Genomic DNA, 24,828 nt, shown 5'->3' on the forward strand with positions numbered 1-24,828 from the left:
GAAAAAAAAAACACGGTCAATAAAATCTGCCTTGCTTTTCTGCCTATAAAGGCTGTATGTAGCTTCTTAAGATCTATTTTATTTAAGGCTAGCAACTATCCTCTTTCAATATGTACTGGGAGAATCATTATGGTTACTAACGCTGGAGCAAGCTGCAGTGAGCTGCCAACCAGCAGAGCATCTGCCTTAGTAACTTCCTATTTATGACTCATACATGAAACCAGTAGTTGCTCCCTCCATGTCCTGAATGAAGTATGGCAGAGCTGCGAAATCATTAACCAGTCTCTCCAACAGAGGATGGCCCCATACTCCCAACAAAGCCACTTTTAAGTATGACACATTCTATATTTTTAGTTAGATCATCCAAACCTTCTAAATTTGGTAAAAATCTACCCAGTCATTTTTCACATGGCAATTACAGACACAGAGATACAATTTTAATTATTTATAAAGTTTAACAGGCTGTTTCTAAAAAACAAGCATTCTTAAGACTGTAGAAAAAATAGTAAATAAATTCAGTAAATTTTTCCCCCAAAATATCTTGTGCTTTTCCTTATAAAATATCTTACAACTAAACTTACACTTTAAAAAAAGTAAAAGTGGGTTATTGGGGCTCTAGACTTATGCTGTCCTATAAGGTAGCCAGACACATATGGCTATTTAAAGTAAAAATGAGCAAACAAAGATTCAGCACATCAGTCTTACTAGTCACATTTCAATTGCTAAACAGCCACATGCGGGGTTACCAGACTGGACAGAAAATCACAGAAAGTTCTACTGAACAATGCTACTTACAGTTTAAAAGCTGTACACTGTGCTTGTAAAATTATCTTTAAAATATAGCTTGTTACTACCAAGTAATAACTTCTGTTAAGTCTAGGAACCTAAAGATCCTAGTCCAAAATATATTAACAATCATGTCAAAATATTAAATCTATTTTTTCAATAAAATAAACATAAAATCATATTTGTCTATGAAACATTTAGGGATCACATACTTCCCAAAAAATAAAATAGAAGATACATTTTGCTTGATTTTTTTCTTTTTAAAAAACACACTGTACGTGTGCTCAAGAAAGAACTTTTTTTTTTAAACTGAGTCTCACTCTGTCACCCAGGATGGAGTGCAGTGGCATGAACTCAGCTCACTGCAATCTCCACCTCCTGAGTTCAAGTGAATTCTTCTGCCTTAGCCTCTCGAGTAGCTGGGATTACAGGCATGCGCCACCATACCTAACTAATTTTTGTATTTTTAGTAGAGTTGGGGTTTCGCCATGTTGGCCAGGCTGGTCTTGGAACTCCTGACCTCAGGTGATCTGCCCACCTCAGCTTCCCAAAGTGCTGGACAGGTGTGAACCACCATGCCAGGCCAAAATTCATGTGTTTTTTTTTAGACACAGTCTCGCTCTGTCGCCCAGGCTGGAGTGCAGTGGCGCGATCTCAGTTCACTACAAGCTCTGCCTCCCGGGTTCACGCCATTCTCCTGCCTCAGCCTCCTGAGTAGCTGGGACTATGGGCGCCCACCACCACGCCCTGCTAATTTTTTTGTATTTTTAGTAGAGACGGGGTTTCACCATGTTAGCCAGGATGGTCTCCATCTCCTTGACCTCGTGATCCGCCTGCCTCGGCCTCCCAAAGTGCTGGGATTACAGGCATGAGCCACCGCGCCCAGCCCAAAACTCATGTTTTAAAAAGATATCCAAGCCACGCATACCAAAGACCTCCCCTTTAAAAGAAAGCCTTTTTTCAAGTTCAGGGTTAATACAAAAGAATATACTCTCAGACATAAGGAAAAGACGGTGTAGATTTCTGGCCAGGCACGGTAGCTAACACCTGTAATCCTGGGAGGCTGAGGTAGGTGGATCACTTGAGGCCAGGATTAAAGACCAGCCATGGCCAACATGGAGAAACCCCATTTCTACTAAAAAGAGAAAAATTAGCTGGGCTTGAACCTGGGAGGCAGAGGTTGCGGTGAGCCGAGATCACGCCTCTGCACTCCAGCCTGGGTGACACAGCAAGACTCTGTCTCCAAAAATTCCAAGTAAAGAGAGAGAGAGCAGTGATTTCTTTCATCTGCTCAGCACCAAATCATTTCTCGTTGCTGGCACCCTCTAGAACTTGTGTGTCACCAGATTACTGGAAACATTTTAGCAGAGAGAATGGGGACCATAAACCACTGCTTGGTCCTTCTCTCCCTAAAAGTTAATTCTCAAACCAAATAACAAAGCAAAGAACTCTTAACTCAGTAATAAAAAAGACAAAATATTTTTTAAAATTTCCATAAGTTATTGGAGTACAGGTGGCATATGGTTACACGAGTTAGTTCATTAGTGGTGATTTGTGAGATCCTAATGCATCCATCGCCCAAGCAGTTATGTTGCACCATATATGTTATCTTTTATCCCTTGTCCCCTTTCCACTCTTCCTCTAAGTCCCCAAAGTCCATTGCATCATTCTCATGTCTTTATGAAAAGACACAATTTAAAAACAAGCTAACGGTCAGATCAGATGTTCCTCCAAAAAAGACATACAAGTAGCCAAAAAGCACATGACAAGATGTCTCAACATCATTAGCCATCAGAGAAATGCAAATCAAAATTACAATGAAATACCACTTCATATCCAGTAGGATAACTACAAGTAAAAGGATGCTAACAAGTGTTGGTAAGGATCCTGAGAAATTAAAAAACTCTTACACTGCAGGGAGGAATGTAAAACGACTCTGCTGTTTTGTAAAACATCCTAGTAGTTCTACAAAATTTCAAACATGAGTTATCATATGACCCAGCAATCTCACTTCTAGATATTTATCCAGTAGATATAAAAACATGTATTCACTCAAAAACATGTACATGAATGTTCACTCACAATATTCAGAACATCCAGAGAGTAAAAATAATCCAAATGTTTATCAGCTGATGAACAGATAAACCAAATGCAGTATATCCACAAAACAGAGTATCATTCAGAAAAAAAAAAAAGTAACTGACAAGGATAAGACTCCAAATAATGGAGTCAGTAATCCAATTTATTATTATTTCTAGTCTACCATTTAGAAAAGGAGGGTTTTAATAACAGAAATATAAATGGTGAAAACCAATATCCTAATTTCTTTTTTTCTGAGATGGGGTCTCACTCTGTTGCCCAGACTGGATTACAGTGATGCAACCTTGGCTCAATGCAACAACCTCCACCTCTTGGGCTCAAGTCATCCTTCCGCCTCAGCCTCCCAAAGTGCTGGGATTAGAGTTGTGGGTCATGGCACCCAGCCCAATCTCCTAATTTCATATGAAAAAAGTGATACAAAGAATGGAAAAATCTCAGTATACCTGGAAAATTAACAGGCTGTCACTAGAATAGTACAGTGGCTGAATTTAGATCCTTCAAATATCGTTTACAAAATTTCCATGTGAAGCTTTAAGAAGAAAGCACATCAACTCAACTTTCTGAAATTACATTTCATAAAAGATGTTGTTTGAAACTGCTGAAATTCCAATTTCTGGATACTAACACAAACTTGAAAGATGAAATAAAAAGTTCTTTCGACGTATCATAACGGGCCTAATGTAAGGATGTAGAAAGATTATGCCAAAACACCTTTAAAAAAAAATGTGGAGCTGGGCGCAGTGCCTCACGCCTATAATCCCAGCATTTTGGGAGGCTGAGGCAGGCGGATCACAAGGTCAGGAAGACCGAGACCATCCTGGCTAACAAGGTGAAACCTCGTCTCTACTAAAAATACAAGAATTAGCTGGGTGTGGTGGCGGGTGCCTGTAGTCCCAGCTACTGGGGAGGCTGAGGCAGGAGAATGGCGTGAACCCAGGAGGCGGAGCTTGCAGTGAGCCAAGATCAGGCCACTGCACTCCAGCCTGGGTGACAAAGCGAGACTCCGTCTCCAAAAAAAAAAAAATTGGAGTCAAACTGATATGCACTGTTATATCATTTTTCCATATGGAAACATTTCAGTTTCTACTAATATTAACTATAACTGATAGTGACAGGAGGCAGCCAAATGCCTAGGCAGAAAGGGGTAGATACCCAGCAAAACCCCACCTTCAAGCCAAAAAAAAAGAACAGCCTGAAACCCACAGTCCAAAGTGAGAACTTCTGTTCCTGTTTGCTCTCCCCAATTGGTTCTTTCTGAATGCCTTTTTACCAGCAGAATATTGCTTTTTCCAAAACTGCCTAGGCCCACCCCGCCCCATCCTGTGCCTATAAAGACCCCAGACTCAGTCGATAGAGGGAGAGACGGCCAGACCTGAGGAGAGAGACGACTTTACTTCAGGGAAGACAACGTACCTTTCCCATTCCCTCTCCAGCTCCCCTCTTCACTGAGCACCATTTTCATCACTCAGTAAAATTCTCAATATTCATCACCCTTCAACTGTCCATACGACCTCATTCTTCTTGGACGCTGGATTAAGGGCTTGGGACCCACCAAGTGCGGGTACCCAAAAAGGCTGTCACACCGGCCCTTTGCCCTCACCAGCGGAGGGCAGCCGCCCCACACAACGAGGCAAGGGGCCACCTGAGCTGCTAACACACCACCGTCCGCAGACAGCAAGACTAAGAGAGCAGTGTAACACTCTCTCTTGGGCCTCTGGGTCACGGGCACCCTCGGCCAGGCGGCACAAGGAGCCAAATGAGCTGCTAACACACTGCTGTCTGCAGACAGCGGAACTAAAAGAACACCAAAACACCCACTCTGGAGCTTGAGTTCCAGACACCCTCAGGAGGGCGCTTTGAGGGCTTGTTCCTGTGTCGGCGCCTGGAGCTGCCAGCCGGATCCCGCACGCTCACTCACATGCTCCCTCCTGCAAGCGGTTGAGCATGGCAGGCTGGGTAGACGGCGCCCCTGTTACAAGTCCAGTGAAGAGGCCGAGAAAAGCCCTGCATCATAACTACTACTCACAGAAGTAGTGGTCTCTGTGCTACTTTTTCACCATGAAATTGAGGCTGGAATGAAAATGGTACAAACACCAACAGCTAGCTGTTTAAAAAAGGCTGGCCCAAGAGACCCAGCAATTTGAGTTCAGGAAACAGCAGTGAGTTCAGCTCAACAGACAAAGCACATAAAACCACCCAAAATTTTGAAGGGACACTTGTTGCTTTAAAACAACCATCCTTTGGCCGGGCGCGGTGGCTCACGCCTGTAATCCCAGCACTTTGGAAAGCTGAGGCCAGCGGATCACGAGGTCAGAAGATCCAGACCATCCTGGCTAACACGGTGAAACCCCATCTCTACTCAAAATACAAAAAACGAGCCGGGCGTGGTGGTGGGAGCCTGTAGTCCCACCTACTCAGGAGGCTGAAGCAGCAGAATGGCGTGAACCCAGGAGGTGGAGCTTCCAGTGAGCCAAGATCGCACCACAGCACTCAAGCCTGGGTGACAGAGCGAGACTCCTTCTAAAAAAAAAAAAACCATTCTTTTTGTGCTAACATAAAAAATCCAGACATCTAAATAGGTCATCTTTATTATATCAAATCTGTAGCTTTGATCTTAGCTATGAAGGAGGTATCTCTCCCTCTCCTTCCACAGTGCCCCCAACAGATGAAGGAGGAGCGCAGGAATGAAATTCTAGAGTCAGGTTACAGGACTATCATAGAGTAGGAATAAGTCTTGGTTAGACTATACTACTGTAGAGAACTGAGGTTAAGAGCTGAGAAATATCAAACAATCATATACAGAGCAAAAAGATCTCAATATACTTTCAAGTAAGAACTTGCACTGCTGTATTCAGCCAGAGGCAGTGGGCGGAGGGGATGGGGGTGGGATAAACTCAACAGCGAAGCTGAGTCGCTGTCCCAGGGATCTAGTCCAAGAGTCAAGGCAAAAATTGCACGACAGTTTTTATTTTAAGTACTAAGTGCTTCTGATGGAAATGAGGAGGACTTAATCACACAGGAAGGTTTCAAGAAGACGTGGGATTGAACTGGATGTGACATATAGGTAGATTTTAGCCAGCAGTGGGGAAGACATTTTGTAAAAGGAGAATCAGTGTCTCTTCTATCCTTAAAATGCTAAGGCAGGAATTATCAAGATCTGTCAGCTGAACACTGTGATGCTCAGCCTGAGCAAAGCAAGAATGTCTGAGGATAAGAGGGCCCAAAACCACAGAGTCCTTTAATACAACAGAAAGGTTCAAATGAGAATGATACCTAAGATGCACGTGGAGGGTGTGGAAGACTTTGACAGAGCTGGAGACTGGAGCATTTCAAGTAGAGGGAGCAGTAACGAGAACAAAGGGCCAACAAACAGCTGCACCGCACCAGCTGGGCAACAGCAGGGCGTATGTTGAATACAACCAATGCAGCAGCAAAGGTAGTGAACACCGACACTGGAGACCATAACCACCAGGCTCTCACATCGGCAGAAAAGCAAGTAAGCAGTAGATGAGAAATAGGGAGATGGCAAAACCATCCATGTGCTTTACGAAAATTACTCCAGGACACTTAAGCATAATGAAGGAAGAAAGACAGGAAGCTAAAAAGATTTACCCAGAGACCAGATTTCTTTTCCTATAAAGGACATGTATACCAATGAGGTGCCCTTGCTTCACCTTTCACATTTGTCCCAGTTTTTAAAAATAGTCATATACACAGATAAAGGAATGCTGAAATGGACACTCATATGTTGACAAACGTCAACTATTAAAATAACTGGGCAATATGCATGAAAAATCTAGTGATTCTTGTCTTAGGAATTTATATGATGTCTGTCATATCATATGGTTCTATCTTAGGAATTTATTTCTAGAAAATAAACCATTTTCCAGTTTAAAAAAAGTACACAACTATTATCAAAAATCATTGTTTATGGCAGCCAATATATTGTTGATACTATAAAAGCAATAATCTTGAATTTATTACAAACAAAATGTGTTTCTTATTTTAACTTTTAGGTTCAGGGGTACATGTGCATGTTTGTTACATAGGTAAGCTTGTGTCACAAAGGTTTGTTGTACAGATTATTTCATCACCCAGGTAGTAAGCATAGTTACTTCTTCTGCTCCTCTCACTATTTTCACCCTCCCTCATCAAGTAGACCCCAGTGTCTGTTGTTTCCTTATTTGTGTTGATTTGATGAGTTCCTATCAGTTAGCTACCCCTTATAAATGAGAACATGTGGTATTTGGTTTTCTGCTCCTGCATTCTTTTGCTGAGGGTAACAGCCTCCAGGTCTATCCATGTTCCCACAAAATACATGATCTCTTCTTTTTTATGGCTGTATACTGTTACATTTTCTTTATCCAATTGGTTACCGATGGGCATTTAAATTGATTCCATGTCTTTGCTATTGTGAACACTGCTGCAATGAACATTCACGTGCATGTGTCTTCACGGTAGAATTACTTATATTCCTCTAGGTATATATCCAGTAATAAGATTGCTAAGTTGAATGGTAGTTCTGTTCTTAGCTCTTTGAGAAATCACCATACTGCTTTCCATACTGGTTGAACAAATTCACGCTCCCACCAACAGTGTGTAAGTGTTCCCTTTTCTCTGCAATCCCGCCAGCGTCTGTTATTTTTTGACTTTTTAACCACAGCCATTATAACTGATGTGAGATAATACCTCACTGTGGTTTTGATTTACATTTCTCTAATGATCTGAGATATTGTACTTTTTTTCATATGCTTATTGGCCCCATGTATGTCTTCTTTTGAGAAGTGCCTATGCCCTTTGCCCACTTTTTAAGGGTACTGTTTTTCTCTTACAAATTTGTTCAAGTTCTTTTTTTTTTTTTTTTTGAGACGGAGTCTCGCTCTGTCGCCCAGGCTGGAGTGCAGTGGCCGGATCTCAGCTCGCTGCAAGCTCCGCCTCCTGGGTTTACGCCATTCTCCTGCCTCAGCCTCCCGAGTAGCTGGGACTACAGGCGCCCACCACCTCGCCCGGCTGGTTTTTTGTATTTTTTTAGTAGAGACGGGGTTTCACCATGTTAGCCAGGATGGTCTCGATCTCCTGAACTCGTGATCCGCCCGTCTCGGCCTCCCAAAGTGCTGGGATTACAGGCTTGAGCCACCGCGCCCGGTGTCAAGTTCTTTATAGATGCTGGATACTAAACTTTTGTCAGATACCTCGTTCGCAAATATTTTCTCCCATTCTGTAGATCGTCGGTTTACTCTTTTGGTAACAGGGTCTCACTCTGTCACCCAGTCTGGAGTGCAGTGGTGTGATCGTAACTCACTGTAATCTTGAACTCCAGGGCTCTAGCAATCCTCCCATCTCAGTCTTTTGAGTAGCTGGAACCATAGGCACTTGCCACCATACCCAGGAAATTTTACCTTTTGTAGAGATGGGGTCTTGCTATGTTGCCTAGGCTGGTTTCGAACTCCTGGGTTTAAGCAATCCTCTTGCCTATATAATCCCATTGCTTTAAGAGTTCAAGGCATGAGCCACCGCACCCAGACTAAAATTTATTTTTAAGATCAAGTTTGCAGGCCGGGTGCAGTGGCTCACAGCGCCATTGCACTGCAGCCTAGGCAACAAGAGTGAAACTCCGTCTCAAAAAAAAAAAAAAAAAAAGATCAAGTTTGCAAAGAGTTTTCGGTACAAAAGTAGAACAAAACGGCAATAAAATTTGTACTTAGGAGACTGTCATTATTCAAACACTTGTAATCTAAGTCTCTAAAGTGAAAAGGCTGCAAAACGGAAAAAAAAACCAGTAACAGAAATATTCACATATGAAATAACCATTAATAAAATCAGACCTTTTTCAAATACCTCTCCCCATTAAAAAAACAACAACAATTTAAAAAAGAAAAAAAAAACTGGCCGGGTGCAGTGGCTCATGCCTGTAATCCCAACACTTTGGGAGGCTGAGGCAGGCGGATCACGAGGTCAAGACATCGAGATCATCCTGGCCAACATGGTGAAACCTCATCTCTACTAAAAATACAAAAATTAGCCAGGTGTGGTGGCAGGTGCCTGTAATCCCAGCTATTCAGGAGGCTGAGGCAGGAGAATCACTTGATCACTGAACCTAGGAGGCGGAGGTTTCAGTGAGCTGAGATAACACCACTGCACTCCAGTCTGGGCAAAGGGAGAGAGGGAGGGAAAGAAACGAAATGAGAAATGAGATACGAGAAACAGAGGGAGGGAGGGAGGGAGTTTAATGAAAGCAGAGGTCAATTAATACTCTTTGACAGAAACTGAGCAGCTGACTATAGCCACGCAACCCTGAACACACCTAATTGCATCTGAAATTAAGCAGTTGACAAGAGAATGCAGATACAATTCAATAAACCTGAAAACCTTACAAAATATGCAAGACTTCGTGGTAGTAATAAAAGCCTTGTGATCTTAGTAACAGCCAACGATACTGGCAAGTAAGAACCTAACAGACCAACTAAAAACTGTAGAAGACAAGATCAACAAAGAAATGGACTGACAGGTTCTTTAATGGAGAACTTGCATATGAGAGAATTAGAAGAGATTGCTGGAAAAGAGCTGAAGCTCTCAACTACTTTTACAAAATAAGGCCCTCTTTGTAATTCTTGTGAAAATAAAATATGGGCTGGGTGCAGTGGCTCACACCTGTAATCCCCAGCATTTTGGTAGGCCAAAGCCAGTGGATCACTTTAGGTCAGGAGTTCAAACCAGCCTGGCCAACATGGTGAAACCCCGTCTCTACTAAAAATACAAAGAAAAAAAATTAGCAAAGCGTGGTGGTGCGCACCTGCAATCCCAACTACTTGGGAGACTGAAGCAGGAGAATTGCTTGAACTTGGGAGTCAGAGGTTGTAGTGAGCCAATGCACTCCAGCAACCTGGACAAAAGGGCAAGACTCCATCTCAAAAAAAAAAAAAAAAAAAAAAAAAAGGAAAAGGAAATAAAAATTAAAATAAGTAAAAAAAAAAAAAAAAAAAAAAAAAATCACTTTTTTTTGGCAACTATTACAAGAGAAACAATATTTGGGTCAATTCTTTGTTCATTCTATAAATTAACTCAACAGATGCAAAAGTGATAAATTTTGTTAAATACTAAAATAAAATTAATTTCATTTAAATAATTAGTATCTGTTGTTATTAAAATAAGGTCCAATTAAATTTTTTATGACATACAAAATTTAGGCCCCTGTTTTAAACAGATTCACATTAAGAACACTTTTGCTACACCAGATATAATAAGGTAAATGAGACTGATTATTTTTATAATTTCAGTTATGTAAAAGAAAAGTAGATAAGAAAAGACTGCAAATATTTATACTAGTAGTTGCCACTGAAGATGAGATTGTGGGTGTCTGTTTTAAACAAAGGGACAGAATTAAATACTGTTTAAAACAATGCAAATATATTAACCAGTAAATACGATTTTTGAAATGTATACTAATATTTCATCAATGGATTGCTATTGATTTTCAATCTACCCACAGACAGTTAGAGAAAGAGAAACTTCTACTACCTCATTTAAGAAATATTTCCTGGATCCTCGGGAGGCGGAGCTTGCAGTGAGCTGAGATCCGGACACTGCACTCCAGCCTCGGCGACACAGCGAGACTCCGTCTCAAAAAAAAAAAAATATTTCCTGGATCCCTACAATGTGCTAAACACCATGACGACAAAATTTAATAACAGGCTATACTGATGCTTACTATGCGCCACTTTAACCCGTAAAATAATGCAGCAAACAAACTATTATCAATTTCCAGAGACTGAGAAAGATTAAGTAACTTACCCAATGGTATAAAACTAAATGGTAACTAAATCATCCTTCAAACAAAGACTGTCTACAAAGCCCATGCTCTTAACCACTTAGCTACATACTGCATTGGAGAGGCAGCCTTAAAATTACTTACACATTAGAAGAAGAAAATCAGCAAGCAGAAAAGCACCAAAGCAACCAAGATAGGTGTGCTGATACAAGATTCAACACATGCTGTATGAGGCAGGAAAAACAAAAGGTTCAGGTTGGGTAAGAAAAGAGGGTGTCATAGACATGGAGAAGATGGAAACAGAGTTTCAAAGAACACACGAATTCCACAAGAAGAAAGAGTTGTTAGACCAAGCCTGTCCACCAGGCCGCATGCAGCCCAAGACAGCTTTGAATGAGGCCCAACACAAATTCACAAACTTTCCTAAGTAATTTTTGCAATTTTTAAAGCTCATCAGCTATCGTTAGTGTTAGTGTATATTTTATGTGTGGCTGAAGCCAATTCTCCTTCTTCCAATGTGGCCCAGGGAAGCCAAAAGATTAGATACCCCTGTGGGAGACCATTTGAGGCAGACAGGGTAATGTAATTTTCTGGAAACTACAAATATTATTTGGCCATTGCTCCCATCAAAATTTTGTAAACTTGTAGGAACAGAGATAAAATAGTCAAATGTTTGCTTATAATATTTAATGTTTAATTCAAGTACATACGTATTTAAATTCATGTTACAGAATATTTGGAAAAACTGTTTTTCCCATTGTCATGAAGCAAGTTTACTTCAAATGCTTTATCACATGCACCTTTATCATCATTGTACTCATCAGTAAAGCCATTTCTTTAGTCTAAAGTCAGTTTTTTGAAATGCAGCATTTTCACTTCTATGTTGTCTGAGATTGTGTGTGTGTGCATGCGCGTGCATTTTAAATATGTGTGGTATTGCCAAAGGAAGTGTTCCCCAGGTCAAAAATAACTACTCATTCTCATTCATGTCAGTTAGCTTTTCCATTTGGTTTTATACACATACAAATATATCCTCTCTATATCACAATCACTTATTGTTTTGCTTTTTTATATGATCTATAAGGCATGAGAAACATTCAACATTTGAAACTGTGAGAAAAAAATAACAGGTGTTAAAATGTCTTTTAAAAAAACTATTTCTACTAGGGAACTCTACTAGTGAAATTACCTAAAACTAACAAAGATTGAAACCATTTCCATTTATGTCATCACAAAGAATTCTCGGTTATTCAAAATAAAGGCATTGAGATAGTTCCCTCTAATATGAAAGAGGTTGCACAGCGCTATTGTCTGGGGGATAATTTCTTGCGGAGAGGGGAATTCATTTATACTCTAGCAGTACTTCTATACTAACATCTATAGGTACATTAGAGGAAGAGCAAAAACAAAAGAAACTTGAAATAGATCTGACTTAGATCTGTGGTTCTCAAACTTAGGTGTATGTCAGAATCTCCTCAAGACCTTGTTACAGTACAGTTTCTGGGTTCCATCCCTGCGTTTCTGATTCCATAGGAATGGAGTAGGGTCTGAAAAGGTGCATTCCTAACAAGTACTCGGGTGCTGCAGATGCCACACTCTGATCTAGATTATGCTAGATATTGTTCATCATATGAAGGGTTAATTTTATCTTTCAGGAGTTTAAGACAGGGAAATGACATTATAGGATTTGTGGTTTTTAAAATATCACTGACAACATTATGGACAGTAGTGTTTTCACATAACATATTTCATTTATTCTAATATGTATTTTTTCACATTCACAATTTCTGATAACAGTGCATCTTCCCATCAACAGTATATCAGTTTAATTAGCAGGGATTTTTCTTTCTTGGTGGTGCATAAAATAATGGTGCAAATTATCATTTACAGGCAGCAGATCCACTGACATACAGTATTATCACTTCTGATATAATGGTACTGTGAAGGGGGAAAACAGGTTCTATTCCCATTTTACAGATGAGGAAATAGATTTCAGGACAATACAGGAGATAACATGCCTAGTAAATGACAGGTCCAAGATGAGAAATTCAGAAATTTTTGACACGTAAAACAAACACCATTCCCCTCTTACAACAACGACCTGTAGTTCACTTGCCAGAGAGAAGACAAGAGCACACCAGTATACCCTAACCAACAACAGAAGCAAAGACAAGAGTCCATGGGTACCGGGTGTGAAATGCCAAATTTAAGTAATCAAGAAAAAGTGTCTCAAGATTTTTATTAAAAAACTAAATAATTGAAAAGACACAATGAACCACCTCCACAAATATAGAATCAAAAGACTAATTTGAGAACACTGTTTCATACAGTGCTGAGAGATGCAGAATATGACATAACATCTCCAGAGCAATAGACATTAGCTGAAGGATTTAAATTATAGTTAGTGATACTAGGAAGTCAAGTTTGTATAAAGATGGGCACTGGGCCTGGAGAGTGGCCAGAGGCCAGAATGCCATACATGACCAGCTTCCTGACAAATGACTAGAAACCCAAGACACCGTAGCAGCAGCAAATGCAACACCACCTCTCAAAAGCCCACAAACTTAGCTTCTGACCAAACCCTGTCAGAAAGGTGTGATGTTCTAAATACCATTCTGTAGGCTGCCAGATGATTTTTTAATTTGAAAAATTAAAGGAAAATTAGAATAGAAAATCTAACCATTATTATTTGTCATAACATCCTGCATATTTCTACTCCCTACTGCAAGTCTACTAATAAAAGATTCACTAAATTATGCAATCTTCTCAGTACATTCTGAAAAGCACATTACACCTTTACTTGGCTTAATGACATGTTCTAATTCCTCGGAGAAGAATGCGCAAATATTCTTGTTCATCAAACAAATCTTCCTCACTAGAACAACTCAAAGCTCGGAGGAGCGAACAGTCTAAACTGATCATTCTTCTGCGGCCCAGAGAGTTTTCATCTCTAAAAGGAACTCTAAATACTACTTAAATCTCAAATTCAACTTCTAACTAGAAAAATGAAAAAATAAACTTAGAAGAGGCCACAAAGCTTTTGTTGTGACCATGATACATACTTTAAAACTTGAATACCTTCACAGATAAGCAGAGTTATCACAAAGACTAAATGGGGATAGGGTCTACAACCAGACATGAGACATCCGAGTGCTGTGGTAAAGCTGCAAGCCAAACACGAAGAACGTAAGGAAGCACCATCCAGGGCAATTAACTCAAGATATTTCTATTTTTCCTGCTTGGTTATAGGTGCATTATAAACATTTAAGTCTTAAGACTGATTTAAGGGAAAACATTTAAATGTTTATAAACAGGCAATAAAAGCAGCAGTAGAGTCTGACAATTATAGAACTAAAAAAGCTACAGTATTATTAAGTTTGACACAACTCATGAGCAAAATAACCTAGAGTTAAAGGCAAGGCATATATCTAAATTAGCTCCCCTGTCAAAATAACTATTCCATACTCCCCCAACCAGACAAATGACAAAAAGCTTCTAAGTAAAGGCTGAATCATGCAGGGTAAACAACAGCAAAGCAGCATCACTTGGATAAACAACTAGCTGCAAAATTAACAATCATTTTTCACTTCAAGGCAGATGGACCTTGAAAGGTGATACTTGCCTCAAAGTCCTAACTGATCAATAGTCAAGGTAACAAAACCATCATCATCATCATTATCATCATCAACCCTTGGGTGAGAAAAGATGCTGAGAAAAGTTTGGACAGGAGACAGCATAAAGCACTACTTCCCACTCCAGGAGCCTCAGGAGGTACTGCCTGTCCTTACTCCCAGGCAGCCAAGGCAGAGGCACATGGCCTAGGCTCAAGTTTGTTAACATGCCCACTGGTGGTGACTCTCCGAAGAAGTCTCGAGGTCACAAGCAGCAAAACTACAGGGGAAATTCACTGGAAGGACTCAGATTCAGTGGCAAGACATATCTAGCACCATGGTCCAGAGGCTGATCCAGTGGTGTGCCCACAGCTGCTGCCTCTCCCATTGCCTACTCTTTCATTACACAACCTACTTCAATCACTGTAACTAGAAAGAAAACAGCCAGTCACTTTGTATTATTGGAACCCAGAAGCCTGAATGACAAGCTTCACCATTACACAGTCATGATTTCATTTTTGTTAAAATTAAATAATTTCTGATAATTTGTTGTTCTGTGTTTTGACTTTAATAACAAAATCATTACATTCAGTAGGAAATTAGAAATGAGCACAATGAAGAAAGTAACATCATTTATAACCCCACCACCTAGACTGAAATAACCACGACCATTCTGGAGCACATCCTTCTAAGCTTTCTTCCAAAATGGACATCTTGACAAGAGAACAAAGCACGAAGGCAGTAAGCAAACTTGAGGTCTACGGAGTCATTAAGTCGGGGCAGCCAGGTAAAGTTATCATCCAATATACTTCTAAGAATGAAGGGACTTCATTCCACTTCTCCTAATAAGCAAGCCAAGAAAACACATATAAATCACAGCCATCCCTGGCAAACCAGAGTGTACAACTGCCCTACATATCTGAACAGTCCAGCCTCCTGATTAGGAAACCCTACTTTAGAAATAGTCTCATTTATCAGAAGCTATAAATTATACATTCTTCCTATATAGCACAATTTAATCAGTTGTTAAAAAGGGCAACAAGAAGATAAACCTTCCTATGTTATAAGCAACCTAAAATTTTTATGAAAAACTTCTTAAACAAAAGCTACAATTTAACATCAGAAAGCACAGACTATAGATAGCATTCCTTCCTTCCTATTAAGTCAGAAAAAAATTTCATTACAATTTATCTTTGCATAGGTCACTCGATAGAGAGAACAAAGGACGTTTTTCCTAAATTATCAAGGTATCACTGAGGCAGTTACATCTAGTCCCTCTCAGCCAAAATAATGCATCTTTGTTTTCTCCTCCTGTAAGTGGGTCAGAGCCCTTACAAATGCTGGAAGCAGGAAAACAGCCTGAACATCAAAATATATTGTTTCAAACGTACTCCTAGGAGCCGACAAGATGTTCTGGGATGAGAACAAAAAAATGAAGCCATAATTAACAAAATCTGTTTAGATGGAGTCTGATTTAAAAATAATACTCCACAATATAAAGCAACAACAGAAACCCCACTAAAGTATGGAAAATCCAAGTCTAGATTCAAATACAGTGATACACGGTTAATAAGAATAAGAAAGCCAATTCTCTGAGCTTAACATTGATCCTTTTAAACTAGGATCTTCGCAGCAGTGTCAGATTTGGCTTCCTGCCTTTCTCAGTAACTACTTACCTACAGGCTATTTTCTTACTTCTTTTCTCAAAATACTCTATTTTGAAGATGAATCCTGCGGAAATTCCCTATCTCCACTGATCAAATTCTATTTACAGCAGAATAACCTCTGGATCAAATACACTGGGCACAATATAAAAGGTCTTAATCTGTTTAGGTTGCTATAACATAATACCATAGACAGAGTGACTTATAAACAACAGAAATTTATTTCTCACAGTTCTGGTGGCTGGAAATCCAAGATCAATGTGCCGACAGGTTGATTCTGGTGAGGGCTGGTTTCCTAGCTCACCAGTGGGGCCTTCTAGCTGTGTCCTCATGGTGGAAGGGGCAAGGGGCCTTTCTCAGTCCTCTTTATAAGGGTATTCATCCCACTCATGAGAGCTATGCATTGGTGATCTAATTGTCTCTCCCAAAAGCCCCACCTCCTAATACCATCACATTGGGGGTTAGGAATTCAATATATGAATTTTAGGGGAACATATTCAAACCATAGCATGGTCAAAATAAAATTTATTTTATCCTTTAATGGAGCAATGGTGAAATAATCATTCTATCTGGAGGAAGTGTGGAATGAACATACATTAAAACAATTCTTTAAACTGAGTCCTAAGAATGTAGAAAAGGTATAGAAATCACGTGATTTATTATGTTTTCTACATATAAACCCTTCCTGGACAGAAATTAGGGGGCAGTGGAGGAAGAGAAGAAAAAGGAAAAAAAAGGTTTTTTAATTTTAAAGCCTAACCATAAATTGTAGTTTCAGAAAGTACAAGGAGAAGTGACACCAAACTTTGAACCTCACTAGACTCTAAAAATGGGAAGGTTTACACGTGATGAGAAAGAATTGCACTTTGAAATGGCAACTTTTACCATCAATTTTTTTCTGTTATGGTGCATATTAAATATGCTCAATTTATTACGGGCCTTCAATTTCCACAAATAAAATATTTGTCCAGTATATACTGAAATACCTATCTACCAAATATTTACCAAAGTGCTTAAGGTGATTAATTACAGTAACCTTTGTCGGTACCACGCCAGTTCACAGCCTGCAATGTTTTATTGTTATTATTCTGACTTCGTTTGCCTGCTTTTTAAAGAATGTTCCAGTATCATTTTTAAGAAACTGAAAGGAAGAGACTGAAAGCAAAAAGATGTAAGAACTCCTAAGTGAAAGCACAGAAATGGTGTCAGAAAGTAAAATAAATTAGCTTTAAAAGGGGCTGCATGGTCAGAAAAGGATGTAAACTTTTTAAATTTTGTTTCTAAGGAACTCTAATTTTGATGCCAAAATTAGATGGTGACATATTGAGGTATATAACAGGACTATAAAGCTAAATTTAGATGTTCCTTCTTTAAAGCATCCGCCAGCTCCTAGACCACTTATTGAATAGGTATCTTGTTCTAAACAGTTACGTATGTTATTTCAGTTAAAGCTCAAAATGTGTATGCATTATAGAGAAACTGGACTCCAGAGAAGGTTACCTATTTGCCCTAGGTAAACATTAGTGACCAAGTTGATTTGAAAATCCTGCCTGACTCCAAAGCATGTGATCATTCCTCTAAATCAAGTTGTCCCTCATACCATCCACCCCTCTTCAGTATCTACTTTATATGCACTATCCCCTTAAATCCTCACAACCCTGTGTGAGGTGAGCATTATCATCTTTATCATAAAAATTAGGGAAACTAGCACAATGAGGTTAGGCAACTTGCCAGAATTTAGCTTCTGGTCCCTGGCTCCAAAGTCCATATATTCTTTCCAATATATTTTGCTGCTTTCAGCTCTAACAATCTACAAATCTATCTTCACGTGACCATCTCTTCCTTTACAGTAAACCATGATTCTGTGTAGGAAGATCGAGTCAGATGTAATATTTCATTACTACTGCAACTCTCATCTTTCTCCCTTCACATACTCCACATCACCTCTCCCAGCAAAATCACCAGACATCTTCTCATGGATCGGTATTACTATCAGCTACTCCCCTTACCACCCCTATAGATGATCATAAACGCTGAAGAAAAGTAGGAGGAAATCTTCCCACCAAGAAAAGGTCATTGGGGCCACTTTTACAGTCTGCCATATTCTACCTGATAATCTTACTCCAACAAGCCCGAGGACCAGGTCAAATTCAATATATATTTAAAGTAAAAATTTAAATATTCCCATTGTTATTTTGATCTTATGTCATTATCAGCTGGTTGACGGCAGGCAACATTTCTAAGTCTGTGACTTCACCTATAAAATGAATATGATGGCAAATGACCCTTCAACCTTAGAGCTCAAAGTTAATCTAACGTACATACCCTCTTCCTTTGCTTGCTTGTGAGAAAGAAGCTGAAAATTTGGCAGTGCGCAGTGACTCACACCAGTAATCCCAGCACTTTGGGAGGCTGAGGCAGGTGGAATGCTTGAGGTCAAGAGTTTGAGGCCCGCCTGGCCAACATGGTGAAACCCATCTCTACCAAAAACACAAAAGTTATCCGGGGGTGATGGTGCACGCCTGTATTCCCAGCTACTCAGGAGGCTGAGGCAGGAGAATCGCTTGAACCCGGGAGGCAGAGGTTGCAGTGAGCCAAGATCACCCCACTGCATTCCAGTCTGGCAAAAGGGCGAGGCTCCATCTCCAAAAAAAAAAAAAAAAAAAAAAAGCAGCAGCTGGAAATGCATAGGCAAGAGCAGATAAAACTCCACAGTAAGTAAAGCAAGTGGTCATTATTAGGTTCTGCAATATACAAAAGGACATACTCAGAGGCAGGTGTGCACGCACACGTCTAATCTGAAACAAGCGACAAAAACAATCTAGAGTTTATTCTTGCCAACCTGAAATGAATCACCTGTTTTTACCTCATCTGCATTCAAGAGAGGGCCCAGATTGATCCAAAAGAGTCACTGAACCATGCTCACTACTGAGTCTTGAGGCAAGCCAGCTCTCCAATCCTTAGAAAGACCTCTGGCTTGACTGCAGCTATCAACTGAACATGAGGAATGGAAAGCTACAAAAGCCTAAAGCTTACCACAGAAGCAGCATTTCAAATATAAACCTACTTCTGTATTTTATTAATTCTGGTAGAAGGTAAGGCTCAAAAAGCCTGGATATCTTAACAGTCTAATCTTTTTTTATTATTCTTCTTCCTTTTTAGAGACACGGTCTCGCTCTGTCACTCAGGCTGGGGTGCACTGGCACCATCCTAACTCACTGTAGACTCCAACTCCTGGGCTCAAGTGATCCTCTCACCTCAGCCTCCAGAGTAGCTGGGACTCCAGGCCCACTACCATGCCCACCTACTTTTCCTTTTTTTTTTTTTTTTTTAATCTAGGTAGATACGGGGAATCCCTATGTTCCCCAGGCTGGTCTTAAACTCCTGGCTTCAAGCAATACTTCCCCGTCAGCCTCCCAAAGTGCACAGATTATTTCCATGTGAGCCAATGCACCCGGCCTACATTTTAATCTTAATTCTCTAAATCTAGATGATGACACTTCACAGTTGAGGAGCCTAGGATAGGATCAAAGGTGGCAAGATTAAAATTAAAATCCTAAAGTCATTTGTAATCCCAGCACTGTGGGAGGCCAATGCAGACAGATCACCTGAGGTCAGGAGTACAAGACTAGTCTGGCCAACACGGTGAAACCCGGTCTCTACTAAAAATACACAAATTAGGTGGGCATGGTAGTGCATGCCTTGAACCCAGGAGGCGGAGGGTGCACTGAGCCAAGACTGCACCATTGCACTCCAGTCTGGGTGACAGAGAGAGACTCCATCTCAAAAAAAAAAAAAATCACATGCCAAGCAATCTTAACGAATGGTATATTTAGGGCTGCGAGGAAAGTTGAGAATTATAATAGACTGAATTTGCAGCAAGACAAAAAAAAGTTTAATTTCAGTCACAAAGATGTTATTATCTCAAAACCATAACACAGTAAGTATCTGCAGCTCAGCAGATTATCTAAATTTACATGAGAGAAGTGGTATGAACAAAACTTACCAGTCCAATCCAGAGACCTTTGCCAAGAATTCTGGCTGCTGCCATCAATAAAACGGAAGAGAAACAGCCAAGGTAACTAAGCGTAAGTCCCAACTCTGCCTTTAATACGATGAGTGTGCCTCCAAGGTTCAGAACTTGGGGGTACTTCAAACATTGAGTGGGAACTTCTAGAAGGAAAGAGCTGCCATAAAGAAGACCCGCGAGGGCTGAAGAGCTGGCAGGGGTAGTGGGCCCAAGTCCCAACCGCTGGTCAGGAGGCTTTTCCAGGCCAACCAAAACCACCACAGTAGTTGGAGACCCCACTGAGTCCATGAGAACACAGAGAAGTTGGGATAAAACAGCTATAAAAAGAAACATTTGCAAGGCTGTTCAGAAGGCAGTAAAACAAGAAGATACCGTCCAATATTTCCTAATAAAAAATACAGGGCCGGGCGTGGTGGCTCACGCCTGTAATCCCAGGTGTGGGATTTGGGAGGCCGAGGCTGGTGGATCATCTGATGTCAGGAATTCAAGACCAGCCTGGCCAACATGGTGAAACCCTGTGTCTACCAGAAATACAAAAATTAGCTGCGCATGCTACCAGGCGCGCGCCTGTAATCCCAGCTCCTCGGGAGGCTGAGGCAGAAGAATCGCTCGAACCCAGGAGGCGGAGCTTGCAGTGAGCTAAGATCACGCCATCGCACTCCAGCCTGCGCGAGAACGAGACTCCGTCTCGGCGGGAAAAAAAAAAAAAAATCCCAGAGTTCCACGCGGCGCCAGTCCCAGCCCTTCCGCCAAGGCCACGGTTGGAGAACAGCAGCCCTGGCTCTGCGCTACCCTGTGGCCATGGGCCTCAATAAGGGCCAAAAGGTGACCAAGAACGTGAGCAAGCCCAGGCACAGCCTCCGCCGCGGGCGTCTGACCAAACACACCAAGTTTGTGCGGGGCATGATCCGGGAGTTATGTGGCTTCGCCCCGTACGAGCAGCACGCCAAGGAGTTACTGAAGGTCTCCAAGGACAAATGGGCCCTCAAGTTCATCAAGAAAAGGGTGGGGGTGCACATCCGCACCAAGAGGAAGTGGGAGGAGCTGAGCAACGTCCTGGCCGCCATGAGGAAAGCCGCTGCCAAGAAAGACGGAGCCCCCTTCCCTGCCCTCTCCCTGAAATAAAGAACAGTTTGACAGAAAAAAAAATAAAATTAAATAAAATATATATATACACACACACACACACCTTTTTTTCTTAGTATTTCCTAACTAATTGGGAAATAAAAATCTGTATTCAAATAAAATTTGTATCTACTCTGTAGACCAAAGAATGTGCTAGGCACCAGGAACGTGAACATGAGACAGTTAAAACTCCTTGTCTCTCGAGCTAGTGAAGTAAAAACCACTGAGTCTCAGTACAGAGGTCTAGACGGTGCTCTAGGAGGCAGCAAGACCCTCTGCAGTGTGGTGGTAAGGGCGGCGTGCAAGGGACGTGGCATCTTCTCAGTGAGGTCCAGACAGAGGGAAGTACACATTATGAAGATAAGAAGGGTAAAAGAGGCCGGGCGCGGTGGCTCAAGCCTGTAATCCCAGCATTTTGGGAGGCCGAGACGGAGGAATCACGAGGTCAGGAGATCGAGACCATCCTGGCTAACACGGTGAAACCCCATCTCTACTAAAAAATACAAAAAACTAGCCAGGCGAGGTGGCGCCCGGGCGCCTGTAGTCCCAGCTACTCGGGAGGCTGAGGCAGGAGAATGGCGTGAACCCGGGAGGCGGAGCTTGCAGTGAGCCGAGATCGCGCCACTGTACTCCAACCTGGGTGACAGAGCGAGACTCCGTCTCAAAAAAAAAAAAAGAAGAAGAAGAAGAAGAAGGGTAAAAGAGCCAGAAATGGCAGGATCAGTGAGGACTTTAGATAAAGAGGACCACCAGACTGTGAGCGACCTGTCTTAAGCTACATTAATAAGTCTCTTTTAGGGATATGTTTCTGGGGATGATGCAAAGGGCGGAGGAACAGGAAGAGAGGCTACTGGCAGTCAGGAAAAAAACTGAACAACATTTGAGGGCGGAGACGAGGAATGACGGAATGAAAGCAGTAAAACGAGTTCTGATGGAAGCATTTGGAGAGAACTTCTGCAAAGAAACCAGTAGGATCTGGTGACCGACTAGATGTAGACTATACTGGAAAATGAGGAGATAGAGTAACTCGGGCTTCTGCATTTAGAAAACACTTTTTTCCCCCTCAAGAGACAAGGTCTCTGTTGCCCAGGCTAGAGTGCAGTGGTTATTCACAGGCACAATCTTAGTGCACTATGGCCTTGAACTCCTGGGCTCAAGTGATCCTCCCACTTCAGCTGCCAGAGTAGCCACAACTACAGACACACATCATCGCATCCAGCTGGCGACACTTTTAAAAATTAAAAAGCAGAGTGACAAAATTTTAGAGACAGAAGGGTCATCCCCAGGTCACCGCGAGGCAGGATAAAGCCTGTGGGCCCCACTGTTGTAGACCCTGGCAATTAAGAAGTAGCATGAGTAGGAAGCCTGGCAGAGAGAAGATAATGGCTCCAGCAGCTGCTGCAAAAAGAAAAGCTGGAAGATCACAAACATACATCGGCAAAAATTCTTACTATTTGTTAGGGTAAGATTAGGAAACTTAATTCTATTCTTACATAGACCTCACAAAATTTCTTGTTGCCTTCTACTTTCTTTCAAAGATATTTATGTTGTTCATTTAAACACATACACAGAAAGTTACACACAGGGTAATTTCTGTCACCGATCCTAGAGCCCCTAAGGACAGCCATAAACCAAAAGCAATATTTATTCCCTCCCCCTCACCCTGCAACCACATTTTACAAGAAAGAAAACTGAATGAAGTACAGGCCATATGATCTTTCAGTACAATCAGGAAATTTTAGACAAGATAATGAGTTTGTTTTAGGGCCAGTTATATTTGAGATGTCAACAGACATTTAGGTAGCGATGTAAAGTAGACAGCTGGACATATACATCTGTGGCTCAGAATACAGAGCTACAGATATAAATGTGGTAGTCACCAGCCCACAAATGGTCTTAACACCATGGAAACAGATGCGATCATCTTCAGAGAGAATGCAGATGAGAAGAGCAACAGACCTACAACAGTGACACTGAGGAAGGGCCAACATTTAGAAAAAACCAACAAAGAAACTGAGAGGTACTGCTTTTGGTTCAACTTCTATCTACTTCTTCACTAATCAAAGACAGAAACCTTTTCTATTAAAGCATATATATGTATTTTCAGTGCCAAATACCGAAGTATTGGAATACTGAAGACAATCAACTATAAATTTTAACAATTTTAGTAAGTTGCCAGCAGTTAGTGACAGCAATCTATCACTTTCCCTGAACTGTCAGAGAGAAAAGGATTCCACATAAGTGACATATCCCAATAAAGGAAGCTTTCTCTTTTTGTGAACAGTTCACAGCTCAAATTCTTCCAAGAACCAGGCAAGTGAGAGTGAAGCACTAAGATTCAGACAGTAAATGTTGGGTCCGAGTTCTACTGGAGTGGGCCTGTGCCTCCTAAGGGCATTCAAATTCAGTCTTCTGTAGAGAATACCTGAGGATCCTGGTACTTGCGGTACCATGTGAACTAGAAATCCAAACCATGCTTCCATGGGCTTTTTAACGACTGTACAAGGCTGCATAATGACAAACTTTCTTATATTTATCATCTCCAAGGTCTATTCTCCAGCTATTAACCATTTTTCTCTATATACTAAGTCCTCATAAACTCTGTGTTGTGAAAGACACAATTTAAAAAATGATTGGTTCTGTGGCTTTGGGTAAGTTATCTCACAGCCTCAGTTTTTCATCTGTAAAATAGAGATGATTAATAATATTGTTATGAGGACTAACTGAAAGCGTGTGTAAAGAAGGCTGAGCACCCAGTGAAGGTGAGGTCATTAATGAAGGATGAGGAAGAGGGAAAGAGAAGGTGAGTAAATGATGATGTCCTTTAAGTACATCACTGATGATCAAAGTGCCAATAATGCCTACACAACTACAAGTAACACCGGAGTGTCATACATACCAAAACACACACACACACACACACACACACACACACACATACACAGACACACGTAAGTTATACCTTTTCTTGGTTTCTAATTTAACTGTTCAAAGTTTTTAACTATTAACTGAAGAAAATATGACAATTAAATGGTACCTAACAAAATGTGTCATTAAAAGAAGAAGTTTAATTCTTGGTATTTTAATTGCCTGTATTAACCACCTTTTAAAAAAAAAACTTTTTTATTTTTATAGAGATGGTATCTCACTATGTTGCTCAGGCTGGTTTTGAACTCCTGGGCTTAAGTGATCCTCTTGCCTTGTGACTCCCAAAGTACTGGGATTATAGGCATGAACCGTCATGCTTGGCCTTAAAATCTTTTTTTTTTTTTTGAGATGGAGTTTCACTCTTGTTGCCCAGGCTAGAGTGCGATGGTGCGATCTCAGATCACTGCAACCTTCACCTCCCGGGTTCAAGCGAATCTCCTGCCTCAGCCTCCCAAGTAGCTGGGATTACAGGCATGCACCACCACACCCGGGTAATTCTGTATTTTTAGTAGAGATGGGGTTTCTCCATGTTGGTCAGGATGGTCTCGAACTCCTGACCTCAGGTGATCGACCCGCCTCGGCCTCCCAAATTGCTGGGATTACAGGCCTGAGCCACCGCACCTAGTTGGCCTTAACAATCTTTTAAATCATCTCCTGAAAAGGTTGCTACTACTTAAAGGAAGCAAATTTTATAGTCCTAAAAAGTCAGAGTCACATTCATATTTAAACACCAGCACCCTTGCCTAAGAAATCACACAGTTCTCTTCAGATAGAAAAGAACTGGGCTAGGCGTGGTGGCACAAGTACTTAATTCCA

The 24,828-nt window shown here is 41.0% G+C and overlaps 1 protein-coding gene and 1 pseudogene across 1 annotated transcript in view; one reads left to right on the top strand and one right to left on the bottom strand.

Moving 5' to 3' along the window:
• SRPK2 (SRSF protein kinase 2) overlaps positions 1-24,828 on the bottom strand; it is a 299,050-nt gene that overhangs the window by 122,987 nt on the left and 151,235 nt on the right.
• LOC108531280 (60S ribosomal protein L36 pseudogene) lies at positions 14,971-21,084 on the top strand (annotated as a pseudogene).

Source organism: Rhinopithecus bieti, unplaced genomic scaffold (genome assembly GCF_001698545.2).
Source record: "Rhinopithecus bieti isolate Rb0 unplaced genomic scaffold, ASM169854v2 scaffold_7414, whole genome shotgun sequence".
Taxonomy (NCBI): Eukaryota; Metazoa; Chordata; class Mammalia; order Primates; family Cercopithecidae; genus Rhinopithecus; species Rhinopithecus bieti.